The sequence below is a fragment of the Pseudonaja textilis genome, chromosome 1 (genome assembly GCF_049901715.1).
Source record: "Pseudonaja textilis isolate UNSWEBS1 chromosome 1, rPseTex1.2, whole genome shotgun sequence".
In the NCBI taxonomy this organism is placed as follows: domain Eukaryota; kingdom Metazoa; phylum Chordata; class Lepidosauria; order Squamata; family Elapidae; genus Pseudonaja; species Pseudonaja textilis.
Window position 1 is genome coordinate 282,825,220 of NC_141990.1, and position 13,984 is coordinate 282,839,203.

Here is a 13,984-nt window from a genome sequence, read left to right on the forward strand (position 1 = left end):
CGTAACATGCATATGTGGAGAACTTTTTCTCCCTTAGCTGAATCTCTTGTTTATGTTGTGAGTATTACTGTTCAGTCAAGACATTCATTGATAAAGTATTTCAATTAACTATAAAGACTTACACAGCTAATCAGTTACAACTGACGTACATTTGGGCTAAATACCTATAATTACAGTTGTTTCACACCTGAGCCCGTTATTGATGTTGTATAACAAGCAGGCCTGATTGCTGACATCAGCCCACTTAATGTGCCTGCATTTATGTCATAATCAGATAAAATCAAATATAGAGTTAATAGTAAAACTTCTAACATGCAAGGCAAAATCCACTGCAACTATCTCTCCTACAAGGCTCATTGAAATACAGAGGAAAAGTTCAAAGTTAGTAATGCAGGAAAAGTTGTGCATATCCAAATGTTTCAGTGTTTATGTTTTCCATTCAATATTACAGGCAAAAGAATAGCATCCAAGAATCTAGGAGTCTTGTCCAATTTTTATTCAAAACCACCTCTTTTTCCAGTTTAATTAGCTCCTGTGTAGCATCAACAATGCAATTACAGTCTCAGACTCTCGGATTTACAGTACAGTAGTAAGGAATAATTCTAAATAGAATAAAGTTTGGTTCACTGATTAGATTTATACCCCATCTTTTCTTCAGTAATTCAAGCTAGTATGCATAGGTATTCTTCTTTTCTTCCCCTAAAAAGAAACTTTAGGAGTAAGTTGCTTGGAAAGTAAGTGACTAGTCCAAAGTTATCCAGTGAGTTTTTTTTGCTGAGGGCAGACTAGAACCTGAAACTTTAACTCTATAACACATTGTTAAAGGACACATAATACCTGCTGGCTGGTGGTGTCCTTTAGCTTCAACCAGTTTAAATCTTATAATTGTAATTGATATTTGAATGGGGTCAGGAAGACCTTCCTTCTAGTCTTCCCACTGCTCCAGTTGTCCGTTTCTTGAAAGAATACATTCAGTTTGTGCTTTAGTGCAGCAGGATATTTTGACTTGAAAAAGATCCATAGGCCAGATATTTCCTTTGTGAATCTCATAACCACAATGCAGCCCCCCTCGTTTAAGGCACTAGAAGTTAGATGCTTGTGGATTAGTCTGTGTATCCTACATTTCTATAATTGTGTGCAATCTTATTCCAAATTCATTTTCTCTAAATATGTAAGGAAATAACTTAATGGAAGCCTTATTCATACGAACTTGGTATAAAATGTTTCTATTCACTGTCAAATGCAGCTTATTTAACAAAAGCTATTCTGGTGTTAATGTACCAGGGCCTTGGAAAGGGATTTTTAATTCCAGCCTTAATTATGTTATTCCATTTGTCTTTCTGTTCTTTCACTTCCCAACTATACAGGGGTGCCCTTTAATTCTTCTTGCCAACCATTAGCAATGAAATATGTTTAATGCAGTTGTACCTTTTGTATTCCCAACTTTTACCATTTATAACAATGGTGACATTCATTGTACTGTTTAATTAAATTTAATATCCAGTGAAGGAGACAGATACATCACTGTAATTAACAGGGATTTTATTTACTATGTGAACATTCAATAAACTTAATTAAGGTTTATTTATTTTAATAAATCTGTGTGAGACTGGTCCTGTTGTGATACATGCAATTTGATCTTTATATTGATTTTTATACTTGGAATCATTCAGCTGAAGTTAATAATATAGCAGAATTTGATAGTACTAAGTGGAAGTAGATTTGGTGTGTGTGTGTACATAACTGCATGCAAAGTTGCTGGGAACATTAATCAGGCTACTAAGTACATTAATTCATTCAACCACTAAGTACACATTTAAATAAAGACGGTTATATAACTCAGGAAACACATTATTCTATAAATCCCTTATGCAGTTTAACAACAGGATGAAGGAGAAGGGTATGGCTGATCAATTCCATTGTAATATGAAAAAGCTCTGTTATATAATTAGAACCATCCTTTATTGCAGCCTTTTTCCAACAATGGCAGATGTTTTAGGATTATGGCTCTAAAAATTCCAAGTCCATATAGCCAATACATCCTTAGGGAATTCTGGGACAAATGGTCCCAGACACATTTGGGAAGCCAATAGCTAGAATCCTTGTTTTAGAGAATCATTATCATTACATTAACTATCACTAGATCTTTCATAAGTAGATATTTCATCTCTGAAAAAATTATTTTATTAAGGTGACTTTTTCCACTTTAAAATGAGTAAGCCCCTAGTCCAACTTCTGAAAACAGTTTAACACTGATCTGCTGTTTCTTAATATGGAATGGGTGTATGGAGAGACTGATAGATTCATTGTCATCAAGTTTTTATCCATACTTAACAACCATGTAGATAGAAGTTCTCCATGATGATTGATCCCTCAATTCTTCCAATGGTGAACTATAACCAAGTCCATCCATTTTGCTGGTGAGCTGTCCTCTTCCTCTCTTTTCTTCTTCTTCCACCTTTCCCAGCATTAGAGAAGTTAGGATTTGTATAATATGTCCAAAGTAGGATACCTTAAGCGTGGTCATTTTGGTCTTAAGGGAGAACTCTTTATGTTGATTAGTTCAATGATCTATTTGTTTTCTTGGCTATCCATGGTATTCTCAGGAGTTTTCCCCAACATCAAATTTTAAAGGTTTTGCCATTTGTGTACTGAAAATCCAACCCCATTGGATTTTACAATCTAGAACTTTCTTGAACACCCCACTTCACAGTAATCAATCAGTCTTGCTCTCTGTAAGGAAAGCAAATTCAGGAATAGGGTTTTTAGCTGTTATGAATAACGTGAAGCGATATTTCTCTTACAATAAACTGATTTGCAAAGATGTTCTATCAGACTGAAATAAGTGCTTTAAGCTAGTTTAAGTAATTTACAGCACATTTTGCTTTAAGGGCCCTAGGTTATTAGTTAGTTTATACATTACTGTTGTGCCGTATGGCCAGGGAAAGAAAAAATGCAATCAACCAATCAATAAAGTGATTTATATAATCTTCCCCTCATCTTTGCAAATGTAATGTTTGCAACAACTTCAGAAATTAAGGTAATCTGAGCAATAGCAATTGGTCAAGGTCAGTCAGTGACATCATATTGTAGGTATCACTTATTGACTATTCTTTCTCTTGTTTTCTCTCTCTCTCTCTCTCCTTTTTAAGTAAATAACTGTTGACCTAATAGTATGAAATACTCATTGAGATTTACCCAAGCATGGATATTCTGTCTTGAACTACTTGAGCTACTACAATTTAAAATGAGGGGGCATTGTTAAAAATCTTGCTCCAGATTTTTTGCTGTTGTTGCTAGGTAATTAACACAGTGATGCAGTATGCTTCTCTCCAAGAGATTAAGGGTTGGTTCCATGAAATGTCATCCATTGGTTATAGATTACATTAAAAGATGAATAGAGGAAAACATTGGATGTATAAAGCAATGACAGAAAATTATGCTTCTAGAATCAGAAGCCACCTACTTCTACATTCTAGTTGCTGAAAACAACAGCAGGAATGGCCTGTTTGCTCATTCCAGCCATCTTGTTGACCACTATAGAGGAGAATACAGATTTTAAAAAATCTTTGATTTGCTCCAACTGAGATCTTACATCCTGAAGATCTTAAAATTTACTTTTAAGACCTGTTTAGAATAGACCTAATGAATTAAAGGAAACTAAGTTAGTCCTAAACTATAGACCCAATAAGATCAAGGAAATAAAATGAGTTCTATCCTGTCCCAACGATATCAGAAATACTCATCTAAGTATGAATCAAATGAAATATTTAAATCAAATATCTGAATATTTTCCTGGGGGAAAGAATTGAAAGGCTTTCTGTATATTTTATCAGTATACAGCATTTATAAAGAACCTCTTCATCGACGGCTGGTCTAATCAATATAAAAAGGTGGGAAAATTAAAATGAAGGTTAATAATGAGTGGACTATAGCTATATGATAATAATCAGAGGACTATAATGGAAAAAAATTCATAGTTTGCATTTGCAACTTAATATTTACAGTAGGTCTATCAGAAATATTGAACTGACTTTTTTCCATGTTTTTTATTTATTTTACAATTGCATAAGTTGACTTACTTTTTGTGATGACCCAGGGCGTGGCACAAAGGCAATGCAGTCAAATAACCAAGAAGAGTCCCTTTAGTACCTCCAACTTTGCCCCCAATGTCCAGGTTACCTTTGGCTGGAGAAAAAACGTCTCCCAAGAACAGTCTTTAAGTGGAGAAAATTCAGTCCAAAAACAGAGTAAATACAAACTGAAAATAAAAATCCACACAAACCACCCTGCAGTAATTAACTTGACTTGAAAGCCCAGCAAAACACACACAGTTGGGAAGATGCCAGAAACCGAGATAAGCCTCTACGGTACCAGATAATTCATAATTTGCTCCTAACAGCTTGCTGTGCACAGCTTCCCTTTTTAAACACTGTGTTCCCAGCTGCAGCTAATGAGGGGAATCAGGGCCCTTTCCTCCCTCGTAAGCCACGCAACTCACATTGCTCCCTTCTCCATTCCACCCTGCATGCCCTAGGATGAAGAGGGGGTGGGCCTGGGTCTTCCTCCGAATTCCCTCTCCCTTGTTCTACCTCTCCCCTGCTCTGCCCAGCTGGACTTTGCCCTTCCCCAGTTTCTTCCAAAGCCAACGGAGCCACACTCCCACTCCCTGTCAGCCTCCCCCTCTGAATCAGATTCCGATAGGGGCATGACACTTTCGTTTCATGTTATAGACCGATAAACCTGATTCAGTTCAAAGATCTAAAATTATTTTTAGAACTATTGTACATTTCCATTTTCACGATTTTTCTGAATCTGGTGACATTCCAGTTGTTCTGGAATTGCACCAAAGTGCCTTGTTGTACTACCTTTGCTTTCTGTTGCCACTGTCGTCTATTTCTATTTGCAGATTTGCTATCTTTTTTCCAGTTCCTATTATTATACAGAATTAGTTTGTGAATATCAAAAGTAATATTTATGGGGAATAGATAAAAACAAATTGTGCATATATAGGTTGTATGAATTTTCTATGTCTAATGCAAAGTGCTGGAACATATAATTGATAAAAACTGAGCATGCCTTAAAAAGCCTTAAATATTGCCCAAAGGTATTTTTTTTACATTCTCTTGCACTGAATGTTTTACTTTGTAAATTAAATAGTATGAAATAATTAATTTTGACTGCTTTTACAAATGATTTATTGCATGAAAATTTCTATGTATTAGATAATAGAAATATTTGACTCATTATTTTTTTTAAAAAAAATCTTATTTTTCCCTCAAAGACCAAACAGATTCAAGAGCATTTTGTCTCAGAAAGCAAAAGTCCTTGTGCTTTCTACCTAATTAATTGCATTCCAAAACCCTATTCACTTTTTTCCCAGTAAAGTTGGCTATGCCTTTACAACTGAAAGGTAACAATATTACAATATACCTGGCTTATAGAAAACTGTAAATGATAGCTAAATTAATAGTTAAATATACTTTTTTTCTGAGCTGAATATTTTTGCCTTCTTTATGACATATCCTATTCAAATAGTTTTAAAAATAAATAAATAAAAAACTGTAATATAGTATATATATTGTTATTTAAAAATGTAGAGGAGCTAGAGAAAGATCTCAATTCTGGAAATGTCAAAATATAATTTATAACATTTGAAAATGTATAATAAAATAGATTTCTTTGGTGGAGGGGATGAACAATGTTGAAAATTTGGCTATTAGTTGAAAGATTTTGGAGCTATTATGCTTTGAAAATTTGCATTTTCCATTTGATGGGAGAGCAACCAATGATATTTGATGTTTACATCTATAAAAACAAGAATCAGATATAAACTTCTAAAATGGTTTTATTCACAGTTATGTGTCTGATAAGCTTAATCATTTTATGCATATATTTATTTATTTTATGCACATAATTATTATTGTTTGAATTTGTTGTAGGATTAAAGTAGTCTCCTGGTGCTTATGAATCCAAATCTATAGCAGAAATACTTCCTATGCAAGAAAAAATATGTGTGATGTTTATTTTCACTAGAATAAAGAGTTTGATAGCACTAGTAACTGGGATTAACTCTGAAGTCAATGGCACTATTGCATACATTTAACCTTGCTTCATGTAATATACAGTTCTAATTGAGATAATGTAGGACTTCATTGTTTATAATGCATTAACCAGACAATTTTACATGAGAGCTTGATAGAAAAGAAAACATTTCACTTGTAAATAAAATGCAGATTGAAAAGTAAACAGCAAATATGGCAAGATAAAATGGAGCTTCATTTACAAATGTGTTAATCCTGAAGTACTTGGATTTCAACCAATTTTGTTCTACTTATTTCATGGCAAGTAAATCAACATAAGTAAATCCAATCACTTTGGATGTAACTAGGATGGGGAGGGATTGTCCTTTAAGGAAAAAATAGTATGTCAAGCAAATAAGAGCCCAATCAGAATGGTCAATGACTTCTTCTGTTCTTAGAGAAGGTTTTTCAGCAGCCTTTCACTCATTACAGGAGAGATTCATTGTGATGCTTCCAGATTCTGAATGACTAAAATGTTTATTTTCTGGCAAGCTTCTGCATCCAGTCTGTGGGAAATGTTTACTCTAAGGCTCAGCCATACATGCTATAAGAAATGTTGCAAAGCTGCCAATACTGACTAGAACTAATTATCTGCAGTGCTTCATTTCTTGTTCTCATTTCAAGCATCAAGATACTGCCCAATTCCTATTCTTATCAGACTTACTTTCTTTCTTTCTTTCTTTCTTTCTTTCTTTCTTTCTTTCTTTCTTTCTTTCTTTCTTTCTTTCTTTCTGACAAAAAACAATCAAAAACTTTGAGGGTTCCCAAAATTCTAAGCATGTTTTTCTTGGTAATATGAATGATCCATGGGGTTTATTTGAAGTTTGGGAACCAGTAAATTAAAGTTGCAAAAATCTTGTATACATGCTGAAAACTTGACAGTTGTAAGAAGGGATTCCCCACTGATGGAATGTTTCCTTATATATGTTGCATGTTCAGTCTTGCTCTGGTGCTTTTTTTAAAAAAAAACCTGAAATATATGGAAATATGCAAATTGGGGCATTGTAATCTTTTTCATCAGTTTAATGTATCAGCTAGGTTTGTACAAACTAAATAAAATGTACAAACTAAATAAAATGTCACTTCATATTTAGCAATGGACATGAGAGATGCATTCTTCTTTCAACAAAATAATTTATCAGACAAGAATATTAAATTATATACTGCAGATTATGACAGTGTCACCCTGTTCATATCTTCCTAGAAGTAACTCTTCAATGAGAGTGTTGCCATTTAGGATTACAGGCTAAAATTAAGACTTAGATTTATTTTAGAATAAGTTTATGGAAGTCCATTGTGATTTCTGAATATAATTTTGATAATTCAAAATTACCCCCCAAATACCATATAATAAGCAAGAATGCGGTATGAATGACTACCAGTAAAACAATTTCATCTCTGTGACATCTTAAATAAGAGCAAATTTATCATAACATAAAATTTGCTCCTCAGATTTATTTTACAGAATTGAAAATGAAAGCCTACTCATCACAATTATATTACTGTTTTCAACATTGCAAAATCATTTTTGTTTTTCATGCAGCTTTGTGAGAATATTATCTTAAAGAAATTATCATTTCCCTTTCATTATATAATTTTAAAATATCTCCAAAAACCATATAATGAAATAGGAAACCAGATAAGAACAGCCTTTCCAATTTTTACATGTTGCTTGCATAAATAAAGTTTGTTTGCTTGAACTAATATATCTGGAAGAGCATTTCTTTCCATATGAACTGGTCCAACTATTTCTTTCCATATGAACTGGTCCAATCATTTCTTTCCATGTGAACTGGTCCAATCATTTCTTTCCATATGAACTGGTCCAATTATTTCTTTCCATATGAACTGGTCCAGGGTTTGTATCCCTTATCTGAGGCTCTATTAGGTGTCCCATCTCCTGAAGAAAAGAGGTTGGAGGAGATTGAAGACAGATATTTCTCTAGTGCAGCACCATAATCAAAGAGTATCTTGGAGAGTGGGCAGCCTATAAACTGAATTAATCAACCTCTTAAGATAAGGTGTTGGAGGTTAAGTAAGACTGGGAAGTTTAAGTTGCCTTTAGCTATTGAAGATCAATGGATAGCTTTGGTTCAGTAACACATTCTCAGACCAATCTACTTATCAGTATAGTTACAGGTAAAAATTGGAGGAATGAATGCTATTGCAGACCTTGAGCTCTTAGAGGAAAAGCTGAATGTAAATGCAAAGAAACAAGACAGTAGAATTTTTCTCCTAAAGTAACACTGAGAAAAGCAACTGGATGTGTTCATCTCCTTTTAATATCCTTTTGTAGTCAATCTCTTTTCCAGTACAGAAAAATTCACACCCTCTTGACCTTTGGGAGCCACATCTGAAAAAAAAAAGGAAAAAAAGAAAAAAAAACTAGACAAATAAAGACGTTAAGAGAGCACTGCTCTGATGTGTGACTAAGAGGCAGTAAAAGCAGTTGTATGGCTTGATACTTAATCTTTGGGGTTTCCAAGCATATTCCTTCAAGTTCTTAAGGGACCCTGATGACTTCTCTGCCCGGGAACATTCCCTTTCATTATCTAATTTATGTATATGTGGTGCAATGTGTTTTTATAACTATATTTTATCCCCTTGTTTCATCATTAGAGATAAAAGAACTTGCCATATACCAGGGGTGTCAAACTCAAGGCCCCGGGACCAGCCCTCTCCAGCCCTCGGGTGCTTAGATCTGGCTCACGAGGCTGCCCTGGAAACAGAAAAGGACCAGCCTGTGGTGCCTCTGGCGGTGAAAAAGGAGCTTTGGAGCGCCACATATAGCCCTCCCAAGCTCCATTTTCACAGGCAGAGGGTTGCAGGAGGCTGTTGCAGTGGAAAATGGAGCTCAGGAACCCATTTTCACTGGCAAAGCACTTGGGCCACCACAGGTGCCCCAGACATGAGTGACATCGAGCTGGCCATGCCTGCCCTGGCCACACACACCCTTGAGGTCAAACACAACCCCAATGCGGCCCTCAATGAAATCGAGTTTGACACCCCTGCCTTATACTCTGTGAGACCTTTAATTTATCTTGCCTAATATGGCCAACAATGACTGGCAGCAGTTGGTTTAGGTAGAAAAATTCTACTCTTGGGCCAAATTCTACACTTGGACCAATAAAAGATTTCCCAGACAGTGACATAATTTAGTTTTGTCTCTGGATATGTTCATTCCTAGTGACAGGTTTCTACAGTAACAGAATAAATATTTATGTTCATTGATATACCTAATATTATCTTTTTGAGCCAACAGAAAAATGTGGCTTAATTTGCCACCCAAAGATTCTGATCAAGGGCAGCACCTGTCTATTATAATAATAAATATTTGATTACATAAATATATAATTTCATCTGATCCGACTTTCATCCCTCATTTCCCTTGTCTGAATTGTGAAATAAGAAATCAGTAACTCTATCAATAAATCAGGCATCCATTTTAATTTGTAAAGATATTACTAAACCAGAACGTGAATCATAAACCTATAACTTCAGGTATCGATATGATTTACTTCCTCATAGTGCAGTTACACCTGTGGCAGAGTTTGACAGAGGGATAAATAAAATTTGTTTCATAGAGTTTCTTTTCATAAAATGCACATGTAATTTGGAGGGGGGACTTATGATACTGAGTTTATGGAAAGGAAAAAGATAGATAAATATATTGATGAAGGAATATAGGCTTCTTACAATCAGTTATACAATTCATGGTAAATTGTGGGCATGACCAAGGAGCAACAGGAAAGGAGCTCTAAAGTAAATCTCATGCACATAGTTTAACCACGGAGAGACAAGGGAATAATTATCATTGCAATTTGGGAATGTTAACTACTAGAGAAATAGAGGGATTACTCGGGAAGAATTCCAATGCTAGGATAATCCTATATTTATATATGTCTATATGTTTATCAGCAGGAATTAAGAATTGTGTTTATATGTTCTTTCTTTTAAAACTATACAATGTGAAGATGTCATATCTTGCTCTAACACAAAAACTAAACAAGAAATGAATATATAAAACAATAAAATAATTAGTAGGCAGACATAGCATAGGCTACAACAACATCATGATGAAGAAAGCAGTTTTGGGATTATGACTGCTCTGGGTATCTGTACAACAGCTACCGACTGCTTTTAAATTTGGGAAGATCAGTATCACCACTTTTGGACTGTACAAAGGTTGACCTTGATGCTATTGTATCATAAGCAGCATTAGTCAAATTTGCAACTGCAAATTTTCCAGTCTGGTTATTTAACATTCCCATTTGCATATAGGGGACAATGAGGCACAAAAGGCTAATAAATAACAACATGTTGATGAAACAGATTATGTCACGTGTTGAACAGTGCACTTTCTCTCAAACTTTTTTCAGCTGGACAACAACAAATGTCTGACAAACTGGGCCGCCAAGGTAAGTGCTCCAGTTATAGAATTCCCACTTCTCAGAAGGAAAATGGTGTTCCTTGCCATGCCTATAACTCACTCCACAGAATGTTATGTTTTCCACTAGCATCAGGACACTTTTCCAAGTAATGGACTTACCTGTAGGCTCCCACAATTATTGTTTTTGAAGATACTTGTGAGTCTCGTATCAGCCAGCTTCTTAGAAAAAGTCATGTGTGTGGCTTTGTAGCACACCAGCTTTTCATATCATTTTTTTAAAAAAATCTCAGGTTGATAAGAAGCTAGGCAGATGCTTAGAGAGGTGCTCATCTAGGTGCTTATGGATCAGTGGTGGGATTTTAAAATTTTTACTACCGGTTCTGTGGGTGTGGCTTGGTGGGCGTGGCTTGGTGAGTGTGGCTTGGCGGGCGTGGCAGGGGAATGATACTGCAAAATCTCCATTCCCTCCCCACTCCAGGGGGAAATTTACTGCAAAATCCCATTCCCTCCCCACCCCACTAACCTGCTTCCCAGCTCTGTTCTCCTGTGCAGGGCAACAAAAGAAGATCCAGCCAATCAGCTGGAACTCGGAGGCAGAGAATAGATGGGGGCAGGGCCAGTCAGAGGTGGTATTTGATGGTTCTCTGAACAACTCAAAATTTCTGCTACCGGTTCTCCAGAACTGGTCAGAACCTGCTGAATAGCACCTTTGTTATGGCTCCCATGTGGCCTATATATGAACTTGAGATCTTCTATACAGTATACTTGTTCTTCTTTCTAACATTATTCATGTGCTTTGGCAGGGTCCACTTGTTGGCAAAGCCATCTCCATTTGAGTCAATCCAGGGCATCTTCAGGGGCGATGCCCATGTATTTCATGTCCACCTTGATGTTATCCACCCACCTTTTCTTGGTTGTGCCATGGGGTCGCTGGCCATCAGGGTCCAGATACATGGCTGTACTTGCCACCAAGCCTTCTTTTTCACATAACTTCTTTACTTCTCTACAGAACACTATTGCTTACAAAATCCTGTATACGTTTAAAGATGCTCACAGTAAAGTAAAACCATTTACTTCAGGCATTCCAGTAAATAAAGAAACTTATATCAGCCAAGGCAATCAATATGACATGATGCCACTTACAAAAGATTTCCAATGTTAGTAAATCACAGTTCATTTTTAAAACCACCCAACAGCTATATAAGAACCTAGATAGAACTGAAACTCAGGTAACAGCATGTTTTCTATAGTCTTTGTATCACTGTCCTATACAGCTTTTGCTCAAAAGTAAATCCTGCTGTATTCAAAAAGGTGTTTTCTTTCTTTTTCTTTAAAAACCCTGTTCTAAATGCAGCCAGTCACTTTACTGAAAATAAAGCCTCATCATGTGGATATGAGCCATTCATACCTTCACTTTCATACTTGGATCTGTTCTATTGAACTGAAACCACAAGGATTTCAGAATGCTCTTCATACTCTTTTTTTCTTCTTCACCAGTCAGTGGTCTTCAGAAAAACCGACATTACATTCTAAAAGAATGATGTGCCAATAATAATCCATGTATATTGGGGTGATTTTGTTGCCTGAGATGAAATTTTGACCCACGATACCATGAACCAACACTGCCAGTTACCTCTTCCTCCATGGTGGTGAGGAGAAGTAAGAAGCAAGAAGAAAGCTGGCTAGCACAGAAGGGTGCAGACATAGGGAATGTAATTCTTATTATGAATCCTAATTTGTCATCCCCTAACTGCTTTGCACATCTTAATGAAAATCTACCCTGATATTTGTGTTGCATGTATGGGAAATACTCAATAAATGTCAATAAATGATTGCCTTTAAAAAAAAATGGGATCAGCAGCTCTAATCTACATTTGGAGTAGATAACATTTTTCATGTGCCCAGGAGGTCTTGTTGAACTTGATGGCACTTGTTTCTGGATAGATAAGACTTGCCCCAAGCTGTTAAAGAACTATTTTAAGGGAACTATTCTGTGCTTTTGATTTACATGCAGGTACTTTCTTAGGTGGCTATCTATGTGTACCTATTTTCATCTCAACATACTATACAGCTGCTGAGAGCAAAACAAAGCTTTGATTTCAGTTTCAAAGTCTACGATCAATAGTAGCAAGGCAATATTTTCCTTCTGCTAATGCTTCTCTCAGTTTGACTTTCATAAGCAAATACGGATTGGAATGAACTTTAGAAAGGTTCTAAGCCAATCCCCTCCCCATACTTCCATTCCTTGCATACAGGATTCCTCAAACCATCTCAGACAAACAGCTCAAATCTTTTTTTGAAAGCTTTTAGTGACAGAACTCTTGTCACTCTGGAAAGAGAATATTCCCCTGCTTAATACCCCTCATGGTCTGATAATACTTCCATTCCTTGCAGTGGTGGGATTCATTTTTTTTCACTACTGGTTCTGTGGGCATGCTTGGTGGGCGTGGCAGGGGAAGGATACTGCAAAATCTCCATTCCCAATTCACTCCAGGGGAAGGATATTGTAAAATCTCCATTCCCACCCCACTCATGCGGGATGGTTACTGCAAAATCCCATTCTTTAACCACTAACCTGCTTTCCAGCTCCATTCTCCTGTGCAGGGCAACAAAGGAAGACCCAGTCAATCAGCTGGGACTCGGGAAGCAGAGAATAGATGGGGAAGGGGCCAGTCAGATGTGGCATTTGCTAGTTTTCCAAACTATTCAAAATTTCCGCTACCAGTTCTCCAGAACTGGTCAGAACCTACTGAATACCACCTCTGATTCCTTGTCCCTTATTATGTTCCAGCCAGTCTTTAACTAATCCAGTCTTAAATTACATCGTGGAAAATGGTTAGAAATGTCCATATTGCTTTAGAAAGGAAAAGACATTGTTCTTTATTTTCTAACATTATTGCATAACTTAATTACTTAGAACATAGGAAACTATCATATAATGAGCCAAGCCTTCTGTGTATTTTGTCTATCAGCACTTCTCCAATTATATTTCCTAGGAGATACCAGAGATTGAAAGTAGGGCTTTTTGTTTGCAAATTATGTGTTTTATTTCTATGCTGTGGCTCCTGCTCCCCCCCACACACAAGAAAACTTCCACTAACCTGAAATTACATATATTTTCTAGACTGACAAGTTTGTACTGCACATCTTGAGTTGATCAAATTTTTGTTCTGTTCCACAATAAAATTAAGAATGACTTCCTTCAGCTTTGATTCTTCTTTAGTCATGCCTTTATGTAATCTGGATCCTTTCCCTATATATCCAGTAATCAGTTTTATAACTAAATACATTGTTTACTATGTATTGTTTACTATGTATTATTTAATATATATTTTTACAATTCTCATTACAATTACAATTTTATTATATAACTATGTTATATAATAAAATTGTAATTGTAATGAGAATTGTAAAAATATATATTTTAAAAATGACATTATCTATCTTCAGCCTACTCAGAAGTCTCTATCATTTTGAAGCACAACAACATCTAAAGAAAAAGATAAAAGAC